We start from the raw sequence: 10,559 nt of genomic DNA, 5'->3' as shown, positions 1-10,559 counted from the left end.
AGGGACAGGCTGCTTTCTTTCTTCATAGTCGCCAACAGTCCCAAATTCACCAGAATTACCCCAAATTGTCAGAGACCATCCTGGTAAATCTGGCTTGTTCCAACTTGAAAACAGTCAGGGTCTATACAAACCATGCCCAAAAAGGGGCGTTCCCAAACAGGTTTGGGGTGCAGGGGCGGAACTTAAAGGTCACATGTAAGGTTGAGCGAATTGAGCTTCGGATCGTAGATCCAAGGTCGATTGGTTAAAAAACATTGTTGTTAAAGGGATTCAGCTCTGAACCCGGACATATTCCTTTCCTCCCTCACTCAGCCGCTCTGACATGAGCATCGGAGTATTTCATGGTTCGATGCTCTCCTTTGTCCTGCGTGTTTGAGCAAGGGCTTTTTCATGACGTCCCGGGTCTCTGCTAGGTAGAGGCTTCCACCTAGCAGTGAGCCCGGTGACATCACCGGCACTAATGGGTGGGCTTTAGTGGTGCCCTGCCCTGTAAAACGGCTAGGGCAGCGCTAAAGCCCGCCCATCAGTCCATCAGTGCCATTGACGTCACCGGGAACGCTGCTAGGAGGAAGCCTCTGCCTAGCAGTATGCAAATATGAACAAACAGCCCTTGCCCTGTGAGATCCTGAAATACTCCTGAAATACTCTGATGCTCAAATCGGGGGGGGCGGGGGGGGGGGGGGCAGAGGGGTGAAAACAGGGATATGTCCGGGTTCATTTCTTGTAGTACTCTTGAAAAACAATAGCTGCATTGTGGTTGGTTGCTGTGGGCAACAAAGATATTTTTTTTCTTTTAGGCAGTTTTATAAATCTGCCCCAATGTGCTCAGGGGCCTATAGAGACCAGGCCCATTCTTGATCATTGGGAATTTCCAATGTCACTGACAGATTTACTAGAAGAGAAAATTTGGCTCATCCTGGACCACTGAGGAAGGGGACATCTCAACCCTGAAACGCATCTGGTCAGACCCCCCAAACATATGTGAGTGCACCACATCGACCGAACAAAGGAACTGTCACGGCGGACGTGCACTCAGACTCACAGATAAACCACCAACCAGGCTCTGGGCGAGAGACAGGGGAAGGGTCACCTCCTAGCTAATCCCTGACCTCTTTCCCTGCACTGCTCAGCCCACATGCAGACCTTTATGGTAGGTATGATATGTCCCCGTGCCTGGGCTGAAACACCCTAAATTCCCTAAGATGGTGAAGAGGGGAAATAGGAACAGCCTGCTCGCACAGAACCTGGATAAGAGAGATGACACAAAACAACCAAACTTGAAATCACACTTATCTTTCTGAGCTGGAACAGACAACCTTCCTTCCTAGCTTCCAAGACCACAATGATTCCTATAATCCGCTCAGAGCACTGGGATGGTGTGCTATTTAAACTAATGACCCCACCCAGTGCACCTGATGAGAGGCGGATCCAGCACGGCTCCAAAACAAACACTAAACTCGTGCTGCTATCCTGGCCGACCTCCGCACATCGTCAGAGCGGGGCATGACAGGAACAGTGTCCAGCTTGATTTAAAACCCCGCGTGAAAGGTGGTAGTCAGACGGAGTCCGGATCCAAACAAGCGGGCTCACGTGCAGTAACTAACCGACTCGCTGAACACACTACCTGCCGGACTGAAGGAGCAGATCTGAGCGAGGTCCGCAGGACGGCAGAAGCTTTCAACTCCGGACGGCAGAAGCTTCCAACACCGGTAAGATCGTTCTAATACAAAAAGTCGGTTGAATTGCTATAAGTTCTAACACTGACCTTAAGCGGGTGACGCCGCCAGGTCAGTAATTTAGCGGAACTCTGCCGCTTCCAACTGTATACTACTGTTCCAACAAGTTCGGCTAAGGATTTAAGTCCATATGTGATTGCCGATTATTGGGAATAATACAGGGAGTGCAGAATTATTAGGCAAGTTGTATTTTTGAGGATTAATTTTATTATTGAACAACAACCATGTTCTCAATGAACCCGAAAAACTCATTAATATCAAAGCTGAATATTTTTGGAAGTAGTTTTTAGTTTGTTTTTAGTTTTAGCTATTTTAGGGGGATATCTGTGTGTGCAGGTGACTATTACTGTGCATAATTATTAGGCAACTTAACAAAAAACAAATATATACCCATTTCAATTATTTATTTTTACCTGTGAAACCAATATAACATCTCAACATTCACAAATATACATTTCTGACATTCAAAAACAAAACAAAAACAAATCAGTGACCAATATAGCCACCTTTCTTTGCAAGGACACTGAAAAGCCTGCCATCCATGGATTCTGTCAGTGTTTTGATCTGTTCACCATCCACATTGCGTGCAGCAGCAACCACAGCCTCCCAGACACTGTTCAGAGAGGTGTACTGTTTTCCCTCCTTGTAAATCTCACATTTGATGATGGACCACAGGTTCTCAATGGGGTTCAGATCAGGTGAACAAGGAGGCCATGTCATTAGATTTTCTTCTTTTATACCCTTTCTTGCCAGCCACGCTGTGGAGTACTTGGACGCGTGTGATGGAGCATTGTCCTGCATGAAAATCATGTTTTTCTTGAAGGATGCAGACTTCTTCCTGTACCACTGCTTGAAGAAGGAGTCTTCCAGAAACTGGCAGTAGGAATGGGAGTTGAGCTTGACTCCATCCTCAACCCGAAAAGGCCCCACAAGCTCATCTTTGATGATACCAGCCCAAACCAGTACTCCACCTCCACCTTGCTGGCGTCTGAGTCGGACTGGAGCTCTCTGCCCTTTACCAATCCAGCCATGGGCCCATCCATCTGGCCCATCAAGATCCACTCTCATTTCATCAGTCCATAAAACCTTAGAAAAATCAGTCTTGAGATATTTCTTGGCCCAGTCTTGACGTTTCAGCTTGTGTGTCTTGTTCAGTGGTGGTCGTCTTTCAGCCTTTCTTACCTTGGCCATGTCTCTGAGTATTGCACACCTTGTGCTTTTGGGCACTCCAGTGATGTTGCAGCTCTGAAATATGGCCAAACTGGTGGCAAGTGGCATCTTGGCAGCTGCACGCTTGACTTTTCTCAGTTCATGGGCAGTTATTTTGCGCCTTGGTTTTTCCACACGCTTCTTGCGACCCTGTTGACTATTTTGAATGAAACTCTTGATTGTTCGATGATCACGCTTCAGAAGCTTTGCAATTTTAAGAGTGCTGCATCCCTCTGCAAGATATCTCACTATTTTTGACTTTTCTGAGCCTGTCAAGTCCTTCTTTTGACCCATTTTGCCAAAGGAAAGGAAGTTGCCTAATAATTATGCACACCTAATATAGGGTGTTGATGTCATTAGACCACACCCCTTCTCATTACAGAGATGCACATCACCTAATATGCTTAATTGGTAGTAGGCTTTCGAGCCTATACAGCTTGGAGTAAGACAACATGCATAAAGAGGATGATGTGGTCCAAATACTCATTTGCCTAATAATTCTGCACTCCCTGTACTGAAAACCTTGTTTTTTGAACAAGCTCTTTATTGTTCATCAGAACATTTAGAGGAATCTGAGACATCTTGAAACTTTTATTGCCAATATTTAGAGGAACTTGAGTCATCTCGATATTTTGTTGCCAACATTGTTGCTATAATCAAAGTATGCTGCTATAATTAATTTATGCCACTAATTTATGCCACTATTTATTCCAAGCGAAAGTTTATTGATTGAAGCATTTTAATTGTATTTATAGGTATTAAGTGCATTTATTGATCAGTTCAGTGTTGTGTGTATGCCCCAGGATGTATTGCAATATTTGCAGTGCCATGTTTCTTTAGGAGCCACAGCCATAGGGGACATCTTTTCCCTATCACCTCAGCTGTGAGATCGCCCTTTAGAATCATCAGCTATATTTTAGTATATTATATATTCTATGCATCTAATTCTATTTAATAAATTTAGTGACCCAATATCTTAGGTGTGCCCAGTCCTTTTTATACCATTTTCTAGTTCTTGTTTTAACAGTGGGGTGACACTGCGGGACCGTGAGCACCCTGTTTGGTGGACCAACAATCCTGTGCATCCTACTAATATATAATATCTACATAATATTAATATCATCACCTGACAAGCCTCCGATCTGAGAGCTGCGGAACTTAGAAGCTGGCATGAGATGGTCTAGCCTACACAGTTACAAGGAGAGCTAAAGATGTTAGCATTTGCTGATGATCTACTCTTCCTACTAACTGATCCCATGAGAGGATTGCCGGCACTTGTAGAGATCTGTGATAGGTTCAGCGAGGCATCAAACTTCAAAGTTAACGTTGCAAAATCGGAGATTTTAAATATACCACTTAATAAGCGACTCACCCGACTACTCAAAACCGTATCACCTTTCGCCTGGGCCACATCCACAATTAAGTACCTAGGTGTCCATATTCCACCTAATCTATCCAAAATATATGACACCAACTTCATGCCTCTTTTAAAAGACGTTCAGTCCATCTTGACAGATTATGATATACCTCTAATTTCGTGGATTGGAAGGAAAAGCGTTATTCAAATGTATGTAATCCCCAAGATAACATGCAAACTACAGATGCTCCCAATCGCACTGCCCCATTTCTTTTTTAAGTCTATGAGGTCCCTCTTCTCGAGATTTCTGTGGAAACAAAAAAGACAGCGTCTAGTTCACGCTTTCCCTAAAGCCAAAAACAAGGGGGGACTGGGTTTACCTGATGTCCAGAACTTATATAAAGCGATACAACTTAGGCAATGTAACTGATAATAATTCTAGAAGGACGGATGCGGCTGACATCCTAAAAGAGGACTCGCTCAAAAACTTGTGGATTCCACCTAAACCCAATAGCCAGACTGCTAAATCTGATGCCGGACTTTTGATTAGAGGGGCCTCGCACACCTGGAGGACCCTCGCCCCGCATCTTGCTCCAACACCCTCTCCGCTGCTTCCTGCGAGTTTAATACCTGTGGTTGTAGGGAAAGAATCACCGTCCTTTAAACCAATGTGGGACCATCTTGACCATCTTTCAGTCAGGGAGTTTCTTCTGGGCGGAATGGTTCCAGACTTAGCGAGTTTGAGAAAATATATGTCAAGGTTCACACTTACATTTTTACACATAGCTCATTTCAATAGCTGCTGTAGAGATTTTATAAGAAAATTCTACCCGTTCAGGGAATTGACGACTTTTGAGTCCTCGATAATAACCCTTGAAGGACGTGGAAAGAAACTGTCGAAATTGCTGTTTATTTGTAGGGATACCTTTGATACTGGCACACCGGGATTTATTGCCTCCTGGGAAAAAGAACTGAACATCACCCTGACAAATGCTGAAAAGTCACACATACTCCAAAACTTCCATGGACACTCCAGATGCGTTAGGCTTCAGGAATGCCACTACAAAATTGTCTCTAGGTGGTATAAGACGCCTGAATTCCTTTACACTCATGGCCTTTCTTCCACAAACCTATGCTGGAGCTGCAAGACACAGATTGGGACGCTTACCCACCTTTGGTGGTCTTGCTCTCTAATTAGACCATACTGGGAGGAGGTGGAACGAGTGATAAATGATTTAAGGAGTAAACAACTAGCTCTAACCCCCTCTATAGTCCTCTTAGATTGTGTAACGGAAGACTATAGACCTTCTTCCTGAAATTTAACAACACACCTCCTAACGGCGGCTAAGTCCCTTGTCCCCTTGAGATGGTTGGATACATCTCCCCCTACAGTGGAGCAATGGTTAGAAAAAATAGGACAAGTCTGCAGATTTGAAGAGATGTGTAGTAGGGCGTGTAGATCCCACCACAAATTCCTCTTGACTTGGGAGCCCTGGCTGTCTTCCTCCTATTGCCCACTGGACAAGTAATACCTTTGGTATTTTGAGTAGCTCAGATCTGAAGTACACAAAGTCGAGATGTCTTTGACCCCCCCTCGTTCCCTTTTTTTTTTTTCTCCACCTTCACCTCTTTTCTTTCTCTCTTGTTCTCTGATAAAGCTCCTTTATGCTTATGTCTTAATTTGTGATAATTATGAGCCGCATAAAGTCATTTTTTTTCTGTTGCATTTTATGTCACTGTCAACTGCTGGCTTTGTTACTATGGAGCTGCAACATCCCTACTTATTACTGATATACCTAACTCATTTGTACTGATTATTTTGCCGATAAAAATATAGTTGACAAAAAAAAATAAATGATAAGAATATGGCTTAAATGAGTATTTATGAGGTCAGAAGATCAAAGACGAGCCGTCAGCAGACGTTTCACAGACACAACATTCTGCAAACAGACTGATTTTTTTTAACCCATGTATCACAAAAACAGCTGAAAACTTTTAATAAAGACTAATTGAAAAAATAATTTTCGGGGGCGTGGCTTGTGAGCGCATGGAGTAAGACGCACCGTTCACTGCTCCTGCTAGTATCCTGCTCTGTTACGCTGGTAGCACACTTAGACTGCTTGGAAAACCTTACCTGGTGAGAGGAAAGTGTCCGGTGGCTGCTGTGTCACGATTGGGAACCTGAAAATGCCGAGAAAATCGAGCAAAGCTGTTAAACAAGACCGCCTGGAGATGGGCCAAGATGGCGCCGAAGGTGGAGAGGTGACGGCGCTGCAGGAGATGGTAAGCCAGAGCGCGGCAGCTAAACTCAGCAAGTATGCCAGACTTGATGGCGGAGTGGGCTGGGCTAGTGATAAAGGGACTGATATACCTACCTCCTCTGATCAGGAGGACGGTTCCATAGATGGCGACGGCCCGGACTCGGCCGGTCAGCCTCTGCCCAATCCTGCAGGCCCTACAAATGCTTCAGTGGGCCCTCGAGCCGAATCTGCAAATGAACCCACTCTGAAGGATATAATGGCTGCCGTGGCAAGTTGCAACAGTACCCTGAAAGTGCTCACAGTACAAGTTGGCAGCCTGCGATCTGATGTGTCTATAATCAGACATGACTTGCACAAGATTTCTGAGCGCACCTCTGAATTGGAAAAGAGGGTGTCCTCATTGGAAGACGTAATTCAGCCTTTGCAAATGGCGTCTAAGACAAATGTGAAAGATATTGCTGCCCTATATGCCAAAGCGGATGACCTAGAGAACAGGTCGCGGAGGAATAACCTGCGAATTGTGGGAATGCCAGAGAAGACGGAGGGGGCCAATGCTACTGAATTTGTGGAGAAATGGTTGTACCAGTTATTTCATGAGAAGGGCCTATCTTCCCTGTATGCGGTTGAGCGGGCGCACAGAGTGCCTTCGCGGCCGCTCCCGCCAGGCAGGCCTCCTCGCCCCATACTGGCGAAGATTTTGCATTTTAAAGATCGGGACACTATCCTGCGTCAGTCCAGGGACAATGAAGAGATGGTCCTGAACGGGGTCAAGGTGTCCATTTTTCCAGATTATTCAAATGAGGTGCAGCGGAGGAGGAGCAGATTTATCGACATCAAGAAAAGGCTTAGAGGGCTACAGGTTCCATACGCCATGCTGTTCCCGGCTAAATTGCGAGTGGTGGCTCCACTTGGGATCCACCAGATTTTTTGAGGATCCAGATGAAGCGGTACAGTGGCTGGACGTCCACGAGCGGCAGCTGAGAAGTGGAGCCCTGGACACTTGAAGGAAATAGTTTGCTGTTTGGGTTTATTTTTTATATGGGATTACACCCTAATGTCACTTTAATGTTACACCAGTTAAGAAGTGCATTATGTGTTGCTACCGTATGGTAGATCCTGAGGCGGGAGTAGGAGGTTGGGGGGATTTAAATGTGTTTCCCAGTTGTGGAGAGGATTCTCTACCTGAGGGAGTGTGTTGGAATCAGTAATGATTATTGTTCATTAATGGGCAAGGTGCTTACGGATTGCCCTGTGTTAGAGTTGGATGTTGGTGAAGGGGGGGGGGGGTTGGGGAAATTGTTTACAGCAACCTGATTAATGGGGAGGGGGAGGGTGGGGGGGTTAGGGTGACAGGAGATGGGAAAGGGACGTGAACTCTGAGCGGGTGATTTTTGAGTGGGGTGTGAGATCCAGATATGTCGCAATGTTTCACCATGACACAGGTGATTAAAGTGTTGAGCTGGAATGTGAGAGGTATAGCAGATGCACGGAAACGGCAGTGTATATTTCAATATTTGGGACGGTTTCAGCCAGCCATATGTTGTCTCCAGGAAACGCATTTGACCAATGATAATGTGCAGTGGCTGAACAAGAATTGGGTGGGTCATGTAGTACATGCAATCCATTCCTCTCACTCCAGGGGTTTAAGTGTGATTGTGCATAAAAGTATAAGATATGAACATATGCAGCAATGTGTGGATGCTGAGGGCAGGTATGTATGTGTTGTGTGCAAGATTGATGGGATCCAGGTGGTGTTGGTGTCAGTGTATGTGTCTCCACCATTTGCTTCCCCCTTGATACGGGATATTATGACCTTTGTGGCGGACTTCCCTGGACTGCCGTGGCTACTAGTGGGGGACTTCAATTGCACATTGAATGACTCCTTAGATAGATGTCGGGTAGAAGGTGCCAGTGGATCACCGGGGAGTGTAGCTCTAAAGAATATTATGAATGAAACCGGTGTATTTGATGTATGGAGACTGCGTAACCCTGATGGGCGGATATTTTAATGTAGATCTGCTACACATCATTCATTATCGCGCATAGATCTGGCTTCGGTTAATGATGTTATGCTACCACTGATAAGGGATGTCATTTATCACCCTCGGTCGTTGTCTGACCATTCTTTGGTGCAGATTGATGTGTGCCTGGGCGTGCTCAGACAGGGACCGAGGTTGTGGAAATGTAACCCACATTGGCTAAATGTACTTGGTGACCTATCCGGGGTTTCTCTGGAGGTCAGGGAGTACTTTGCTATCAATGGAGGGACGGCTTCAATACACGGAGTCTGGGATGCCATGAAAGCGTTCTTGAGGGGTGTACTGATTAAAGAAATTAGTAAGCATAAATCTAAGTCCAGAGAGGCAGACGTTAAAGCTCATGTACAAGTAGCAGAGGCCTAGAGGATGTTTAGTAGATCCCCTACCCTGGCTAATAGTGAGGCGCTGGCGGTAGCTCAGGAACAGTTGAGGTGTCACTTATTACAGGCCGCAGAGAGGAAACGTAGTTTTTACCGCCAAAGATCTTTTGAGGAGGGGGAGAAAGTAGGTCATCTGCTGTCAGTTGTTTCTCAGGCACAGAGGGGCTCCTCCTGCATACAGGAACTAAGAGATGGAAATGGGAATAGTAGCCAGGACACAAAAGGGATATTAGACATTCTAAAAGGTTTTTATGTGTCTCTATATGCTTCCACTGTCTCTAGTTCTGAGGAGGCCTTGTCCGCCTTCTTGGCAGAGGCACAGTTATCAGTGCTGTCAGATGAAGATAGGGAGAGATTAGAAGAGCCGATCTCACTTGAGGAGTTGGAGGCCGCTCTTGGGGAGATGGCGAATGGTAAGGCTCCGGGGGCAGACGGCCTACCAGTGGAGGTATATAAAAAGTTACAGGGGGTTCTTCTCCCCGAGTTACTCAAGGTCCTTGAATATTCTCTGGAGACGGGTTCGCTACCACATTCTATGCAGGAAGCAATCATTGTAGTTATTCTTAAACCTGGGAAGGATCCCAATTTTCCCGATTCTTACAGACCAATTTCGCTCTTAACAGCGGATGTGAAGCTCCTGGCGAAGGTGCTGGCGAACAGGTTGTCCAGAGTGATTCTGACTATTGTGCACCCGGATCAAACTGGCTTTATGCCTGGGAAATCGACTGCTATAAATATCCGCAGACTGTATGCTAGTCTGAATATTCCAGCTGATAATGGAGGGGATAGGGCTTTACTCGCGCTAGACGCCGCCAGGGCGTTCGACAGTGTTGAATGGAACTACCTGTGGGGAACCCTGAGAGTCATGGGCTTTGGTGCATTAGGTGGGTGAAGGTGCTGTACTCGAGCCCCAGGGCGAAAATTAGAGCTAATGGGGGGCTGTCAGATAGCTTCGCTTTGGCCAGAGGCACCAGACAGGGGTGCCCATTGTCGCCCTTGTTGTTTGCTCTAGCAATTGAGCCGCTTGCGGCCCTTATTCGCCTGTCACCTCATATTGTGGGGTTTAGATATGGTGAGATGCAAAATAAAGTGTCAATGTATGCTGATGACACGATGTTATTCTTGGGCGACACTGGGAATTCTCTGGATGTGGCCATGGTTCTAATAGATAGATTTGGAGGCTTCTCTGGGCTCCGGATAAATTGGCAGAAGTCTGCTTTGATGCCGGTGGATGGACAGGCCCTTTCAGGTGCGCAAGTCAATAGTTTGGTACCCTGGGTAGGGAAATTTAAATATTTAGGGCTGTATATAACACCTAGACTGTTGGATTTTGAAGAACTTAATTTAACCCCTTTGCTAACTACTTTTAGGCTGAAGGTAAGGTCATGGTCTAGACTCTTTTTATCGGTAGTGGGTAGAGTAATCCTTTTAAAAATGGTGATGATGCCCCAGCTGCTTTATGTATTGAATAATGCCCCTGTGTGGATTCCTTTGGATAGGTTTAGGAAAATACATTCGATGTTCAGAGATCTTATTTGGAAGTACGGCCAAGCTAGGATTAAGCTGGAGACGCTGCA

Source organism: Bufo bufo, chromosome 3 (assembly GCF_905171765.1).
Source record: "Bufo bufo chromosome 3, aBufBuf1.1, whole genome shotgun sequence".
NCBI classification, from domain to species: Eukaryota; Metazoa; Chordata; class Amphibia; order Anura; family Bufonidae; genus Bufo; species Bufo bufo.
This window is presented reverse-complemented; position numbering follows the sequence as displayed.